Source organism: Rhagoletis zephyria, unplaced genomic scaffold (assembly GCF_001687245.7).
Source record: "Rhagoletis zephyria isolate East Lansing unplaced genomic scaffold, Rhagoletis_zephyria_1.1 Rzeph_scaffold_11395, whole genome shotgun sequence".
Classification (NCBI taxonomy): domain Eukaryota; kingdom Metazoa; phylum Arthropoda; class Insecta; order Diptera; family Tephritidae; genus Rhagoletis; species Rhagoletis zephyria.
In genome coordinates this window covers 1,135-19,214 of record NW_016168472.1, presented here as the reverse complement: position 1 = coordinate 19,214, position 18,080 = coordinate 1,135, and the positions used below count along the sequence as shown (strand labels likewise).

The 18,080-nt window shown below is 39.4% G+C and overlaps 1 pseudogene; it reads right to left on the bottom strand.

The window, feature by feature from the left end:
- Positions 1-613: 613 nt before the first annotated feature.
- Positions 614-6,070, bottom strand: LOC108377057 (uncharacterized; annotated as a pseudogene).
- Positions 6,071-18,080: the final 12,010 nt, after the last annotated feature.

The window sequence follows — 18,080 nt, the reverse complement described above, 5'->3', positions numbered from 1 at the left end:
GCCGTGCATCCTATGTCCATTCGCAAGTGTGTGTGTGTGTGTGTGTGTGTGTGAGCTGCGCGGGTCCATGATGTCCAGTTGCACTCTCCACATCCTCACATATTTACTACATCTGCGCCCAACTAAGTTTTCTTATAGTACATCAGCAATACGGCCTTCGCGTGAGTGTGCATGTCCACAGCAGGATGTGCGTAATGCGTGCCGAATGCAATTTTTCAAAATCGAATCAACATTTTGTAATGTTTCCCAAATCGAATTATTTAGCGAAATTGCAATCGAGAAGACCGTGAAAGCGACGACCATTAACAATAGAAAGCAATAAAGCTCAAAAGATATCCCACAATAGAAAATATGAATTGGAGAAATCCGAGAAAATCGCCTTTTTTATTAAATAAAGGCAGTGGTGACCAGTTAAAATGAGGGGCAGAAGTGATACTTGATACTAAAAGACAGATTGCTAGTACATAAATACACTTAAGTACATAGTTCACAATACATAGATAAGTATTTTTTTTTTCCTCTTGATCAATGCAACAAAAGAGGGAAACTCAATTAGGATAACATTATTAACTTTTAGCCTTTAATATTTGTTAGTAAACATATTTCGGATCACTTACCCTGCTTGGCTCTGCGAGTCACTGGACTGGTTGTCATTAGAGCGCAGCGTATCGGTAATTAAAAATTCTGGAAAAAGAGAATAAATTATGAATTAAATGATAGTCTCTTGTGCGTTTCTTTAACTGCATTACACATATCGCTCATTTATTTCGACAGTGTCATAAGCCAAAAGAATACAAACTCGAATTATGTATGCCGATATGACCTCTACCTGTCACCAGCAGCTAAGTGGAACAAAATATGCATTCGTTTTTATTTCGGGAATACATGTGTCGAGCCCTAACCGCCAAAAAGATGTAAGCGAAATTTTTTCCAAAATTTTCTTTTTGATAAAGAAATGTTCCTTAAACAACTAAATGCATTTCTGCATCAAAAACAAAATTTTGAAAAAATTTCGCTTACCCGTTTTGGCGGTTAGGCCTCGATATGCAAATTCAAAACTTTAAAGCAGGTTTTCTCGAGGTTTTAGTTTCATAAATTTTGACAGTATCGAAATAAAAGAGCCATATACAAGCAGACTTGCAGAAAAAAAGTATCAATTGATAAAAAGAACCAGTTAGCTTTATGCGGAATTGCTATAAAATATATAACTTATAGTTAACTACAAAAAGCTAACTTGAAATTAGTTGAAAAGTAATGCAGGAGTCATGCAGACATAATCGGCAGATAGTTTTTCTTAAATAAGTTTCAATTTAAATATCCTCTTACAAATTTTACTTTGAATAAACTTCTTTTCTGGAGGCTAAGGTTCTTGGTGTTGTCTTCGTACGTGTTGCAACGCTCTAGATCATGGGCTTTGTACCCAAGACCGACCATACGTGGCGAAGAGTCACACCCTACGAGAGGTGCTCCTGCTTTAACTGAATATGGCGGATCTAGAGAGAAGAACTCGATAAAATCCGTAAGTCCAGGCGTTAATCGGACCGAGCCTACGGATTGAATGGCACTACGTTAGTGATGTCTTCTAACGGTGTACTTCAGTCACGTGACGCCGCCTGGTTTTAGCCAGCCTTTTCGGGCTACCGAACCTCGAATGATCTCTCTCTTCCCGCATTACTCGTGGGATCCTTTTGGAAGACACTTTTAAAAATAAAATCGAGTCTTACTCGCTGCCCAATGAACTTGACTGACAAATGGCGGCTGCAGCGGACGCGATGGATTCAACTCCAAACGTCCAAAGTGGCGAGCCAGGCCAAAACGACACTACAAAGGACGAAATGGGCGCCAGCCCAAAAGGTTTAAGTAGTGAAAAAACGATTTTGGATGTCGAGATGGTCAACTTGGACTTGGTGCCTAGTAACCAGGAAGTCCAAATACTAACGAACGACGAGGAACGGATGAAGCAAGTACTCCGGTTAAAAAGTTATCTGGAGCGGGCAAGAAACGGTATTGGAGCTCGCGTCACTATTGGGTGACTGTGGACAAAGGGATCGCTCTGATACCACCAACTCTCCAGATCCACACATCTCCCCAAAAGGAAGGCAGGACCATCCGATAAAAGGCCCCACAAGGGACCAATGTCTCCAAAGATGAAGGCGACCTTCGCCGACGTCACAAAGGACACAGGAAATGGGGCGGTCGCTGGCAAGGGTAATAGAGTGGCACTTCTGCCAACCGATTAACCCAAGTTGTCATGGTCTCTGCAGAAACTGCAAGCAGTTCAGGCATCAACTCTGGATGCGGTGAGACAGAGCGAAAGGGCTCCACGAAGCCCGAATTTAGCTGCTGCACTATCCGCCCGGGATGGATGACTGGCTACGAAAGGTAGCTTCCACTTTACGGCCGTGGAAGGGCGCGGTAATTAAGGTCGCGTAGTGCCCAGACTAACGGATTATGTGGGGTACTTTTCAGAACCAGCTTACTATATCCTTAGCCTTCTCGAGGGTCAGAACTCTGACTTGCGGATAGGTAGCTGGAAGGCACTCAACAGGGTACAGAGAGGTCTTGCTGCCGACCCCTTTTCTGCTGAAACTCTGGACATGCAAGGGTCGCTGATCAGCTGTGGCAGTATCCTTCTCCAATACCAATGTCGCAGGAGCAGCGGACAACGAGCTACCTTGGGACAGCCCTAACTGCTTACAACAGTGAGCTCAGAAGATCCAAAAGGGACAAAAGGCGTGAGTACTGCGGGGGAATATCTTCCCTTCCGGCTGTTCAGCGCCTACATAAGGCCCTCAAATTGGATTATCGGTGTGAATATAACGAAAAGAGGCCTAGCGAGCAGAACCGTCAACAGTGATAGCTTGCAGTGGGCTATTTCAACGTTCAGTGCATACAAATCCCCTGCTCCTGATGGTATTTACCCTTGCCTGCCTGATGTACTCCTGCTTACGGTAACCACCTTAACGTAATCCTTTTACATCTTTCTTTTTAGTTTGGGAAGAATATTTTACTCGTTTTCTAGAAGCACGCCATGTAACGCACGCCTAAAAAGGTAAGGAAATATGTCATAAAGGCTTTTGTTGCGCATTAAGCCAAAAAAATAAACAACTTAAAAAATAACCTACCACATTTTATTCGATGATAGCGTTCACCAAGCGAACGATTATCACAGACCACATAATGATTTATATCTCAAAGTTGGTTAATATTAGTAGGTAAATAAGAAACATATAGGGCCGTTTTCTAATGTAAGCAGTAAAGTTGCCTTTACTAACAGGGCAGATAAATTTTTCCTCACTTTAAAGTGTTTTCGTTTTCTTATTTTACGGGTAGAAATAAATTTGTTATTCCGTAGAGTGAAACTTCACTACACTTCCTAGAGTGAAACTTCACTACATTCGTCATAAAATTCCAAAGGTTGGCAATGCAACATAAGCAAATATAGAGAAAGAGCAACTGCTAGCAAAAACCAAAACCTTGGTTGAAATATCTAATATATCTAACTCATGAACCAAAACCAAACCAAAATTTAAAGTTAGGTACAAATTTTAAAGGTTGCAACGGGTAAGCAACAATTTATCGATTCGGGAAATTAATGCGCTGATGAGAAAACGAAAACTCGTATATCGAGACGATAAAGTGGCCGGTAATATAAAGCTTAGATGAGAAAACGGCCCTTAATTTCCTTCTTAAGATTCGATTTTAAACGGGAAATACTAATGACGCAAAAATCATAATTATGTAGTTTTAAACTTTATTCGCATGACTTACTACTTAAAGCTTTACAAGCGACCAATCATTAGAAGCTTAATACTATATTCACAGGAGCTATAAACATTGACTTGTCTATAAAGGTATTCACACTATTATTTTCTACTGAAATATTTCCCTTTTTAAGCTCTTGCCATCAATAAACGAAAGTATTCCCAAATAACATTATTATCAGTGCTATCTTTGCACGTTATCCTGCAAGCTTTAAAAGCTCCATTCAATTAAACCACACTCTCTGCCATAATATTATAGCTAAAGTCTGCTTATGACCAACAGAAAGCTCTACGAAACTCACCCTTCTGCAATGGTTGCTGTTGGTGCAGCTGATTTGTTGGTATGAACTCTTCGTGCTTTTGGTCGCCTTTGTCTTCGTACTTGAGCTTATAATCTGAATGCTTTCGCAGCGACATCAAAAGCGACTGTGCTCGTGGTGGAATTTCCGGTGGTGCTGGCTCTGGTGGTGGTTCAGACTCACCGCCGGAAGCGGTGAACTCGTCTAAATCCATTACAACCGAGCTTTCCGCTGTAGATTGCGCGTACTCCCGCAACTCTTTTTGAATTTGCTGCAATTTTAGCTTTTCCCGCTCACTACGACTGGCAATGGCTGCCGCCACAGCACCAGCCGCCGCTGCCGAAGAGGTGGCGTTGCTGTTCGAAGAGGCACCGCTACTTGAGGAGGTCATTCCGCCAGTGGCGCCGCTACCTCCACTGTTCCCGCGATTCGCCGAACGTCCGCTTTTCGTGCGTGGAGTGCGCGCCGCGCCGCCACTTATGCTGTCGCGGGCGCTCGGATTGAGGCTGCTAGCGGTCGAGCTGGTGGGCAATAAAAAGGAGGAATTCAGTGCACTTAGACCACCAGCGCCATTGCTGCTGGCGGTACGAGCTGCTGCGCCTTCCACAACCACTTGTAAACGATCCAACATTGCTGCGCTACCGGAGTACGACAGTCGGTCGCTCATCGAGTCTGAGTTGGACTGGGAATCATATTTTGCGTTGAGGAAGGGATTTGTGCTGCGCGTCGTATTGGTGCAGTTTGGCAGGAGTGCCGCGTTCGGAGACGGCTGATTCGTCTGATATTTATTGGTGGCAGTGATTTGTGCCGCCGCCGTTGTGGCAGCGAGAACAGTCTGTTGTTTTATGGGCGAGCAGAGCCCGGTGTTTTCCTGTTGCATTTGCAGGTGGAACGCCGAAGTGGAGCTGTGGTCTCGCAATGCGCTCGGATACTCATTAAGCAGAGATGTAGGAACAGCTGGGTTTTCACAATCTGAGCCATAGCGGTCTAAGTCTGTAAAGAAGAAAAATTAATGGAAAGTTTATTGTAGGTTATAAAATGCACGGAGATTGTGGCAGATTAAAAAACTGTTTTGCAAAAAAAACAAATTTGATAACCGGCTGAAATGACCCTGATTCTGCCAAATAAAGGCTCCTGAGCCCATTTTTGATACCGTGTATAAATACGTTTATCTAGCTAACGCATATGTATGTATATTCGAACATAAATTTTAGCCTCGAGCGATTCGTAAATTACGACTTAGGTCACTTAACTGAGTTCAATGAAGCCCATTTAAAATCAACTCCCACCGCATATGCCGCAAATTGTAATCTGCCCCCCAAATTTATATACTCGTCCATTCCACTTGGCTGCTTAGTAGCATCCAAGCGACTGGACGTCCATTTCACTAATCCGCTTAAATTCAGCTTAAGACTGTCCATTACTAATTGAATAAGATATTTCGCCATTTCAGCCGTTCCCAACTCACACTTGCCCCCACGGCACCACCCATGGCAGTAGCTAATCTATGTATGTATGTATGTACTCACTTGCCAATTGCTGACTCTGCAAGCAACAGCTGCGCCAAAAGCTGCGTATCGAAGGCCGACGACTGAACGGTATTCTGGTACTCATCCTCGCTACTGCTGTAGCCATGGTGGCTGTGCCATTCGGCCGAGCGCTGACGTCGCATCTGGTCGCCGCCGCCGCCGCCGAAGTAGTACTCGCTGGCACTGCCCCCGCGCTTACGGCCAATTGTGCCCGAATGGCTGGACATGCTGCCAATGCTGGTGTAAGTCTGCTGCTTAATGCTGCGGTATGTGTAACTACCGTGCCACTGGTGTGTCCTTAACTGCCCTCACTGATTTAAATACGTTTACTGCGCGGCAACTGGAAATGACTAAATTTGATTTATATCTCTGTCATTCCACATTTGCTCCAACTGACCACAGCCGTTGCCATATTCTCGTCCACTTTTCCCTGCGCTCTTCTCTGTCTCCGTCTCTGTGGTGTCGCTTGCCACGTGGCGGAGCTGGAAAGATAAGATAGGAGAAACAACAGTTAATATGGGCAGGAGCAGTGTAAATAATACTTGTATTCGTAAATGGCACAGAGATATCAAGAGATTTATTTCAGCAATATATCAGACTTCTTCATTTAACTGTATCATAATATAATTTGGAATTTGCTTGCATTAATCCCGCGATCCCGAAAAATTTGAAATATAGAATGAATAGTAAGAACTTGTTTATGAATTTGAAATATGATTTTTGTAAAATGCCGTTTTGCCCATGATAAAAATACAGTAAAGTAGAACCGCTGAGAGGAACAAAGATGGAAAAGGTTATTGCAAAACAGCGGCCGCCCACCGAACACCAAGTACTTCTCGATATCCATGCCTCACAAAAAAGGTAACGGAAAATATTAGGCAATGGCATAGTCGCTAAGCGATACAACCAAAAGGAACTTCAAACTCGATGTAGAGAAAATTATACGAAGAGTCAAAATTTGACATGCATATCAAGTTCTTGTGTGCTGGAAAAGTGGTATAGACATACTCATAATCGATGGCAAAATATTTGAACTTATTTCGAAAACGTTTTCCTTTCCCGAAATAATGTTGCATTTATTCTGCCCTGCGCCGGGGCTGTCAAGTTTTCGTATTCATTTCTCAGCATCTTACATTCATATTGCGCGCTCCTCCTTCAAAATGTTGCACTCTGATAATGTTGCCATATAAGAAGGGGACATTGTTTTCGGGAAAAGAAAACGCCATAAGTAACTATAGACTCTATTTGGCCTACTAATTAAAAGCTCCAAGGATCAAGAAAGAGCATTTCACTTTTTATGAAATACATATACAAACATAGAAGGCAAAATATTTAAATTCACTTCCGAATCCGACGCCCCTATCGAAGCTTTGTTGTATGTGTGTGTGTGTGTGTGTATTTGCTCTCGTGACACAACACAGGTGGCACGAATGGCAACAGCTCGCCTGTGTCCGAAATTAAAATGAATATTAATTTTTTAGCAAGGATATGCCAAACAGGCGACAGGCAGACCAACCTGAACAGGAGTAGCACTTAGCACTTAAGTGGTCGCTTTTAATTTGAGCAATCCATGCTGTACATAGACCCCCACCATTGCCGGCCAGGATGTTAATCTACATAGGAGAAGCTGGTCGGTGTGCCGAAAGAGCTCACAAGGTAAATGTTTGATTTTTGCTGAGGTTGGGGCATACAACGTTTTGAACATTTTGTATTATTGCTGAATATAAATATTGAGTTGTTAAAATTTATGGCCATCGCTGAAGGTTAATTTTGGATGTGGTCAATTCATGAATTCGCAGCTGTGAATGATTGATATTTCTGGCATATTCGAGGGGCTTATGTTGGTTAGTGGATTTAATTTTTAGGATGCTGAGGAAAAACATATTCTTACAAACCTTATACCAAATTGTTTAAGACAAGTGAGGCCAATAAAGTTTCTACATTTAAGATTGCATACACATACATATCTGACTTAGCGAATCAAATTTATTTTAATTATCTGCGTTTTTTTTTGCAGCACACCATAATCACTCAAAGCAGAAAACGCACTTCCTTTATTATATATCGCTTTGAATAATAACATCGTTTTTCAATTCCTAGCGTTAAATTAAGTTTTTCAAACACTTTTACGCTAAACTTGAAATTAAGTTCATTACATTTTCATTAGAATGTTCCACCAGCCCAGCATAGCGCGACAGCCGGCAGAAGAAAGTAGCGGCGAGGCGCAAAAATTAAGATGTTAAACTGAGCGCACTGCTATAACTTCACGCCTGGCAAAGGGGTTTTGTCGCGTCGCGCTCGACGCCTGGACAAGCTCAAGTTGCAAGCCACATAAATTATTCGAAGCGATTTTTGCTTCAGAGCAGCGCTGCCACCCCACAGTTGGCTGGTTGTATGTTAGCTGGTGTCACATGGACGACGACAAGTTGGAAGACGGCAGCGCGCGTAACGCCGTGGCTGTGCGGCAAAGTGTCGCGATGTGCCGCCTAAATGGCAAAATACAATTATGATGTTGTTAGAGCAAAGGCGTGCTCTGGCTCATCCCGTTCGGCTGAGCTCGATGGTGGCGTTACTTACTTGTCACCACGATATAGTGTTGCGCCATAATTTCTTTAATGGCCGACACATGCCAAGCGATTAATTTAGAATAGCGAGCGGCCGCGAACCATTTGCTACTTTTTGTCTCTTGTGCTTTGCTTGTCGTCTTTCATATACCGAATTTTCGCTATTTTCCTAGGTAGTTTAATTTTACCGTTTCTTTATAGGCAGTTTATTAATTTTCAAGTTTGAAAACAAATTGAACTGAGCAGATTTAAGCTGAAGCTCCATAGCAGCTTTTTCAAGCGTTGTGGCTTTCGGCGGTCAAACCTGAAAATATGATTTAGTACTGGTGAATATGATTATGCCAATGATGAAATGATAGCACTTCCGGTGTTTTAATAGAATTTACACAAAATTTAGGCAATAAAAAAGGAAAAATATTTATTACATGAACAAAAGAATTATCTATCACTTTTATCGAACATGCAGTTTTTCGGTGTTATTGCTACACTTTCGGGTATTTGTCAACAAAATAAACTATGTAACTTGCCAGAAAATTATTTACCATGTATTTAAAAAAAAAAAACCTCTTTTTAAGTTTCAAAAAGAGAAAATACATAATTGCTTAATTAATCATAACCCCGATTAAACAAAAGACGTGATTAATTAGATTCTGATTAATCAGATCCTGAGTAATTACGGTTTACTCAAAAAAAATTAATTGAAATCTGAGTTATTTTGCTCATTTCTTTCAAGTTTGCTTTCAAAGCAAATTAATTTTTTTTTTTATAAGATAATACAATATTTTTCATATTAACAAAAATATAATGCCAAACGAACACCTTCCTACAATCAGATAATAAAGTTTAGGTACAGCGAAATGTTTACAATATGGCCAACTATTTTTTAAATATTTTATTTTTCGCAAATTTTTTATAAAAATATGGTTAACCACAAAAGTCAGAGTTCCAAAGCTTGTGCAAAATTAAAGAAACTACTGTCAAATTTCCTTCAAACATTGCACTTTTTATTTACGCTGTCTAGAATGCAGTCTAATATGCAGTGTTTAGCCCATTAAATTTTAGTATAATAAAGTGCAAGTATGAGGAAGCTAGGACTTGCCATTGACTTTTGGGAAACTTTTTTGTTGAAGGTGTCGCACATTTTTTCCATATAAAAAAATTATCAAACATTATTTTATATGGAGAAAATGAGCGACACCTTCAACAAAACAAATTGCTAAAAATCAATGGTAAGTCCCTAGCTACCTCAAACTTGCACCTTGTTATACTAAAATTGAATGGGCTAAAAAACTGCGTACTCAAATTTTTTCTAAAGAGTATAAATAAAAAGTGCAATATTTCGTTGTAAATTTGCAGAATTTTCTTTACTTTTCCATAAGGTTCGGTACTCTGATTTTTGATGTTTTTTTTTGTAGAATTCAGCTTCATATTTTTGTAAAAAAATTTGCGAAAAATAAAATCAAAAAAAAAATAGTTGCCGATATTGTAAAAAATTCGCTGTACCTAAACATTATTGATTGACTGTATGTTGCTCATTGAAATTAAAATTATGTATGTGTACATATTTTTTTCTATAAAAAAAACAAATGTAGCAGCATTCGTTCAGGGTTATGATTAATCAGTTTTATGATTTATAAACTTAATTAGATTCTGATTAACTAAAATGCGATTAATCAAAACTGAGTATTCTTTGATTAATTAATTAATCAGGTTTCGATAAATCAGCGTGCCAAGCGGGAAACAATAATGGGTCTTCACACCGAGCTACCGAGTATCAAGCTTCGGTGTGAAGAGTCTTCACTGAAGACCCATAATATCTACGATGCTTGTAACCTGCCTATGCATCGGTGTGTAGCAGTACACCGTCTGCCCGGGCTGACTAATATACTATTGAAGAGCGAAGGACGCCTGTTAATAACAGGCTCTTATAAAGATGCTAATTATATTTTTTAATACAAAACTAAATTTTTCTGGTTCTTCCCTCACAAACGCTATCTACATATTTTCTTAAAAGTACATCAATGACTGTGAACTAATTCTTCAGGGGTAAGAAGCTTTGAACAGCGCACTGGGGGTTCAAATAGAAAAACACTCTCAACTTTTTATTCGTAGGAATCTGAACCTTGAATGTAGGAATTCGAAATGTATGAATACGTATATAAAAATTTTTCTTTTTGTCAACGTTTTATGCATATTGACATTGAACACTACACACTGCTGAAAGTTCATCGCGCCAATCCGGACATTTAAATATACAGAAATGCCATAGCTACTCGTAAATATATTTTTATTCGCATTCATGAAAGTTGAAACACACTATATCTTCCTGCATAATTTAAACACCTGCTCCGGTGTGCGTCACTCAAGCGGCGCGTTGTGCAAAATATAAAAGAAGCTCGTAACAATTTGTTGCACTGCGACACCTGCTCATAATTCAAGCCGGAGTGCGCGCTGCACGAGCATTCGGCACAAAGTGCACTTTCCAACCAACTGCGCACAAATGACATGCACGTGTCACTCGCACACACACACACACACACTATCAACAGGGCCGTTCGCACATACACACACACACACATACACACATGCAGCGTTGGCGTTATAGTATATTGGCCCGTCTATTGCGCTGCGGTCGCCATTTATGCACGAAATATGGAGCTCGCTGCATGCATCCGCCATATTTTGCCGTTTATTTGCGGGTCTGGGCGCCTGGGCGTGTGTTCAAGGAATTTTTTGCTGCCGCTTCACGTTACCAATTTTGCATGTTTCAATTCACGCCGACTAGTTCACCCTTGACTGCTGCCACTGCGCCCAGTTCATGTGTCATCAGCAGCCATGCCGTCGCTGTTGCATGCGTGGCGCACGCATACAGACAGAATGTTGACCCACTGGCAGCCACTCACACCGACACTGAGGCACAAGTGGGTTTTCTACATACATACATGGTGGGGAAATGTACCATCCAACGAGTGGATTTTACGGCGTTTTAGTTGCAGATGTACTTGTGCATGTGTGCGTGTGTGTGTGTATGTGCAAGGGAAGATTTATTTGAATGGTTATCCGCGTGTATGGGTGTGAGGAGGAGTATGCGGGATGCTGAAAATCGCATTGTCTTAAGAGTAGCCATTTTCATTCCAATTGTTTTCAGCTGCCTTTTTGAGCACAGAAATTCGATGAGCAAAACTTTGCTGCACTCTGTGTGATCCTAGTTTAAGCTTTTCAATAACTCTTTAAATAACAGGCGAATACATTTTTTAAATCATTTGGCAATTTCTACCAGGTCTACTACCTGTACAATACATATGTAGATCATTTGATAAATTCAAGCAATTTTTTTCATATAGTTACACCGCTCATAGTGTGTTTATGCCGACAAACCGGCCAAAAGTCAGATTTACCAATTTTTTCAAAAGTTCAGTAAAAGATAAGTACCAGGTTGACCGGGAGTGCATGTATTTTTTAAAGTTTTCAAGATTTGGATTGCTTTAAAAAAACATCTTGAAAAAGAAAAGTTTGGATTTCGATATCTAACGGGTGATTTTTTAAGAGCTTGATAACTTTTTTTTGAAACGTTAGATTGGTCCATGACATTTACTTTTTGAAGATAATTTCATTTAAATGTTGACCGCGGCTGCGTCTTAGGTGGTCCATTCGGAAAGTCCAATTTTGGGCAACTTTTTCGAGCATTTCGGCCGGAATAGCCCGAATTTCTTCGGAAATGTTGTCTTCCAAAGCTGGAATAGTTGNTCTTTCTCCAAAATTTAGGTGGCAACCCTATTCCAAAATACGATGGAATTAATGGTACATATCTTGAGCGTGTATGTACTGTGTGTATACATAAAAAACTGCTGATTGAAATTAACAAAATAAAAATTTTTAGTACATAGAAGCTTGGCAACCCTGATGGAAAAGTTCTCAACATTACCTTTCATTTGATATCCGTATTGCGATGGTTTAGATAAATCGTGTAGAATCGAAAATAAGTGGCAAACTTACACTATTATCCTAAGCGATAACATTTTGCATATGGGGAAAGCATTGTTTAAGAACCTTCTCTTGGTACCCATGAATAGTAATATTTTACCTTTTTTTCTAAACAAAAACTTAAATAAATAATGCGACTCAAAATTGGTGGCAACCCTATTAAAAATATTTTTGAATTAGAGATCTTTAAAGTGCCTTCCATTTGATACCCATATTATTACGTTTTGATTAATTTGTAATTAATTTCGAATAGGTGGCAACCTTATATGAGTCTTCTCGGAGATAGTGCCTATTCAGATAACCTTAAATAAAATTCAAAACATTATCTGTGTACACATTTTCATCAAAATCGTTAGAGCCATTTCCGAGAACCCTATGGATATATATACATATATACAAGAATTGCTCGTTTGATGTAATAAGATATTACTTAAGCTAAATAACTGACCCATTGAATGGTAGCCATGAAAACTCCCTCCGCTGCTTTCCCTTTTGACATACCCGAACAGTAAATGTTGTGATAGTTTTTTTTTTCTTCAACGCCCTCTTTCAGAATTCGTTTCAAAAACGCCCTATCTCAGCTACCGATTCAAAAACGCCATATGTCAGCACATTTTAGATACATTTTGTAGTTAGATAGAGCATTTTTGAACCGAATTCTGAGATAGGATGTTTTTCAATAAAGTTCTGAAATAGGGCGTTCTTGAAAAGTTTTTTGAGATAGGAGATTTTTGAACTGGCTGCCGAGATAGGTCGATCTTCCATTCAGCAGTCGATATGGAGGCAGGTGGAAATAATACATAGCTAACGTGCACCGATTTTGCTGAAACTTGACATGTGCGCTAATTTTCTAAGGAACAGCCGATTACGAAATTTCGTAAAGATGGGATAATTGCCAAGCCCTCCACACTTTTGGCCGGAAACATTAAATTTCATTCCATTTCATCTGCAACTCGCAAAAAATATGGGCCCAATCATTACATGTGTGATATAATTCCAATTATATACTTGAAAATAAAAGGAAATTTGCTAAAATATGCGTCTAAATTCAAGACCTGACGAACCGGAACTCACACTTTTTTTAACAATAATTTTTAGCATCTACATATCCAAGTCAATTTTTATTTAAAAAAGAGCTAAATACCAAATACATATACCGTGTGTAGAGAGACGGGTGAGTAAATGATGTGAAAGTTTGTAATTGTGGCTTTTACTTTCCCCTCTCTAAGCACAACGGGTGTTTTTTTATCAACTGTCACCACGACTTTTTCCCATCTGCCTCCATATAGTCGAAACACTGTGAGCCGTGTATTTAAATTGTTTGACCGAGCTTTTTTTCCACTAAGCTGCAAACTAGTTTTTGTGTCCAAGTTTAATTAATAAAATAAAAACGCAACGCAATATGCTATGGGCCCAAAATCGATTGAATCACAAATTTATTTCTTTGTTTAGGTTTTGCTTAATCCATCCGATGGCTATCTTTTGGCGTAAATATGTACATCGGTCATTTAATTTTGACAAATATGCAAGGGACTACATAAATCTTGTGTGAGATAGATTGTAGATGGTCTGCAAAAGCCATTAAAAACCCCTTCACTCTTGCTCTCAAGATATTGAAAAATCAAAATTTTGTGGAGAGTCACAAGTCTGATATTGAGCTTTAAGAAGTATTTATGTACGTCAGTATTTGTGATAAATAAATAAAATGGATTCCTTTAAATAGACGTTCTTGAAATGTACATACATAACAAATTTCGGTTCATGGCCTACATCCCTTTTAAACAACTGCCCAAACGTGTAACTGGAATGCCTTATGACCCTTTTGGGACCAACGAAAACATCACGAAATGGACACAACGAAGCTAGCAGCTGCAGCAAAAACAACTAAAACAATCGAGTGGATCGAACAAACGCAGCTGAGGGGATAAAATTAACCAACATCTTGTTCGGCGTGTAATCACAGTTGCTGTTGTTGTTCAGTAATTTGCTGTGCTTTTTCTGCCAGCCAATCATTGTTGTTGTTGTCGGCTACAGTAGCTGCTATTGTGGCGGAACAAATCACGGACACGAGTAAAACATGTTGCTGCCACAAGGCACAACTCATGCAACAGGGAACCGAAAGCAACTTGTCGATTGCTTCTGCATAAGTGTGAGTGCTGCCGTTTGCTCTATTGCTTCTGCTAGAGCGGAATGGCGAATAAGCAGAGTGGCTCCAACTTAATTTTGGCAAATATTTTCAAAGGAGATGTGAGTTGAGGAGCCGAGCCCCAAAGGAAGCTCTCGTGCGGCACTTCAACAAAAAGCCTTACAAGGCGCACGGAAAGAGAATAAGAAAGGAAGTGTATTTTGCGGTATTGTGTGTCGAATGGCTGTGTATGAGTGTGTGCCGCCAAGCACGCATGTATAGCATACATTGTATGTATGTATGCATGTGTGTGCCGCACGTACCACATTTGCTCAAGAAGACTCGTTTAAAGTGAGCTCCCGTTTATGTGTTTTGGGCGTTTAAAATTTAATATTGTGATGATAAGGCAATTTATTTCGTATTAACAGCGCGTTAAGCTTCTCGGCTGCCAGGCGCGCACCCGCGTCCGCCACCCTCGCAGCATAACGGCAGAACGCCCACCCGCCTCCGACAGTTTATACGCAAAGTTGGCCATAAACGCACAATTGTAGTTGCTGCTGACGCACAAAAATGATGGCAAAGTGTCAGATTACTGACACATTCTCATCACTTTCGTTCGGCCCCCCCCGCCCTCCTTTTACACCATCCTCCCGTCCCGTCCACTTCTCTCTATGTACTTGTTTTATGCGGTTTTGTGCTTTTATAGTTCTTTCGTTATTTCGCATTTTTTATTTCGACAAACATTTGTGCTTTTGTTGCAAGCACATTTGCTCCAATAAACTAAAAACGTTGTTGTTCCGAAGCGCAACGGCGCGCCGCAGCCGAGACAAAGGCAAGAACAACAGCAGCAGCAGCAGCACAAACAACAACAGCAACAACAGTCACTTGTATAATGTTGATTTATGCTGTTGGTTTTTCGCTTTTATAGTTTTCTCCTTGACTTCATCGCAGCAACGCGCAAGCCGTTACTTTTCTGACAGCAACTTATTAGACAAACTGACATTTATTACCCAGAAGGGAGCGTGTAATCTGCCAACATATGTTTTGCTCAAATTTAAATTTACAAATTGATACACCGTCTAAGTTGTGACAGTCGAGTTTACCGCTGAGGAGTTGGAGAAAGTTGTTAAACACTTTCATATGGATCACGGATGCATGTGTGTGTGTGTTTAACTGTGCCTACATGCATATATGTATGTGTGCATATGCCAATGAGATTTCTAACGAAACTCGGCAAGCTGGACGATCGGGACTCGCTGTGCGGTGCGCTTCGCCTAGGGAGGCTCTGATAAGAGTCCCAAAGGAGCACATCCCCCGGAGAAAAAGGACTTCTGAATATACATCCGTATGAGACAGTGATTTTGAGGTCCCAGAAAGCTCACTCAGATATTAACAGGAACTCGAATTTTGTCATCATTTCTTTTTAATAAAAATTAACTTTGAATAGAAAAACAACTGTAAATTAGCACAACAACAACAAAACTTAGGAATAATGAAATACATAAATAGAAAACTATTTCTTATCATCGTCGTTCCTTTGAGGTTTGGGATCACTTTCCGCTCGCTTTATTAAATTCTTTCTCAGAGCATCTTAAAAGCCCGAATATTAGTCAAATGTAATTTTTTATGAGCTACTGTTTAACTCTAAATGCAATCGAAACTGCTATAAAACGGCAAAAGTTTGTTCCTTTCCAGGAATATTAGGAAGCGAAGTTGTCGTTCATAATTTCGTTTGGACATTCCTTAAATAATATCAATAACTACCGAACATCGAACGCTTTTAAGAGCACACTTATTTTTAACCGACTATCGATTCGTCGGAATATTTTTTTTTAACATTGAAACACGGTAATTGTTTANTTTGTCATCATTTCTTTTTAATAAAAATTAACTTTGAATAGAAAAACAACTGTAAATTAGCACAACAACAACAAAACTTAGGAATAATGAAATACATAAATAGAAAACTATTTCTTATCATCGTCGTTCCTTTGAGGTTTGGGATCACTTTCCGCTCGCTTTATTAAATTCTTTCTCAGAGCATCTTAAAAGCCCGAATATTAGTCAAATGTAATTTTTTATGAGCTACTGTTTAACTCTAAATGCAATCGAAACTGCTATAAAACGGCAAAAGTTTGTTCCTTTCCAGGAATATTAGGAAGCGAAGTTGTCGTTCATAATTTCGTTTGGACATTCCTTAAATAATATCAATAACTACCGAACATCGAACGCTTTTAAGAGCACACTTATTTTTAACCGACTATCGATTCGTCGGAATATTTTTTTTTAACATTGAAACACGGTAATTGTTTACTGTTATTCTTTTTAAAGTAAAGGTTGCATCTCAGAGGTGGTCCCATACTAATTTGGTTTAGATCTAAACGTTGGATCGTTGAAGAAATTAACGGAGACCAAAATAAAAACTAAATGGCAAACCGTCCAATGTCGTGCGATTAATTTTGTAGATAAGTACTAAAACTGCCCAGCGGATATAAGTTTACTTGACGAAGAAAAAAAATCGAACTAGAACGAGACCAACAAACCCCGCAGACGAGTGCTAGACCTTCACAAGGAAAAGGAAGCCGGCAGAATATTGAAACTATCGCCATGGATCATCTTTCAGAAGCATTATCTACGAAATACAAAAAAGACGAAGAAAAGATTAAGTCGCATAAAATAGAAGCAGTTACGTTAGTGAATCCCGAGCGACTCTTGACGATGAAAAATAGTTATTCTACATCGCTTCTGAAGAGGCTTTTGCGCTGTTTATGAATCTTGGTATTTAGAATCAGAAATATTTAATGTTCTTTGACACAAACAAACAAGTCAAGTCAAGAATGAAGCAGCGCCTAAAAACTAATAGATGTATAGCTCATTATACAAAAAGAAACTCATATAAATCTGTGCAAAATTAAATATTTAAACTAAATTGCAACCTTTTTAATTAAAATCTTTAGAAAAAACGTTTAAATTTTAGTTCAATAATTTTATTGAGCTTGAGGCCATTTTTAATGAAAATTCTAAATTTTATTTTAACAAAAATGCAAATTTCAAATTGCAAATCGTTACTTTGGTTTAGTCGATTTAAACAATTCTCAATTAAAAGTAAACAATGCGTCAGAAACTTTAAGTGCACTAAAATTCACTAATAATTTTCAACGAATGGCTTTTCCGTATAATGGTTATTAAGTGAGCCGAGTTTGGTAGAAATCGGTAAATCGGTTACCGGGATAAACATTTGAGGTCATAAGGGTCGGCGCCACGTCCATTGTCCAAAAATTTATAACAATCAAATTTTCTGCTCGATTTTAAGTGAGTTACCTTCAGTCGCAGTTACTGATTTATCGCAGTTTTCGTGGTTTTATAAATTACCGTTAAATGGGAGGTGGGCACGGTATTGGCCGATTGCAAAGATTTTCAGCCGATTTCTTAGGTGGGCCCTAAGCTAGGCTTGTACCAAGTTCGGTAAGGATTGGTGATACGGCATTTCATCAAAAGTGGGCGCGGTTACGCCCATTTTCCAAAGCTTTCAAAATAATATTATTTTGTACCAAAATTCAAGCAAATCGGACCATAACTAAGATTTTTGCGGATAGATTGATCCCTGGTCCACCTATCAGAAGAAAGTATCCTATATGTTAATCCTGGCAATAAGCTACCTACATGCAAAATTTGAAGCAAGTCGCACCATAAATAAGATTTTTCGAATTGATCCTATTTGCTAGCGTAGCTCGACCCCTGCGCCACCTGTCGGAAAAATTAAAACTTTGTGGACTGCTCCTTCTAAACACTTCTCCAAGAACGCAGCAACCATT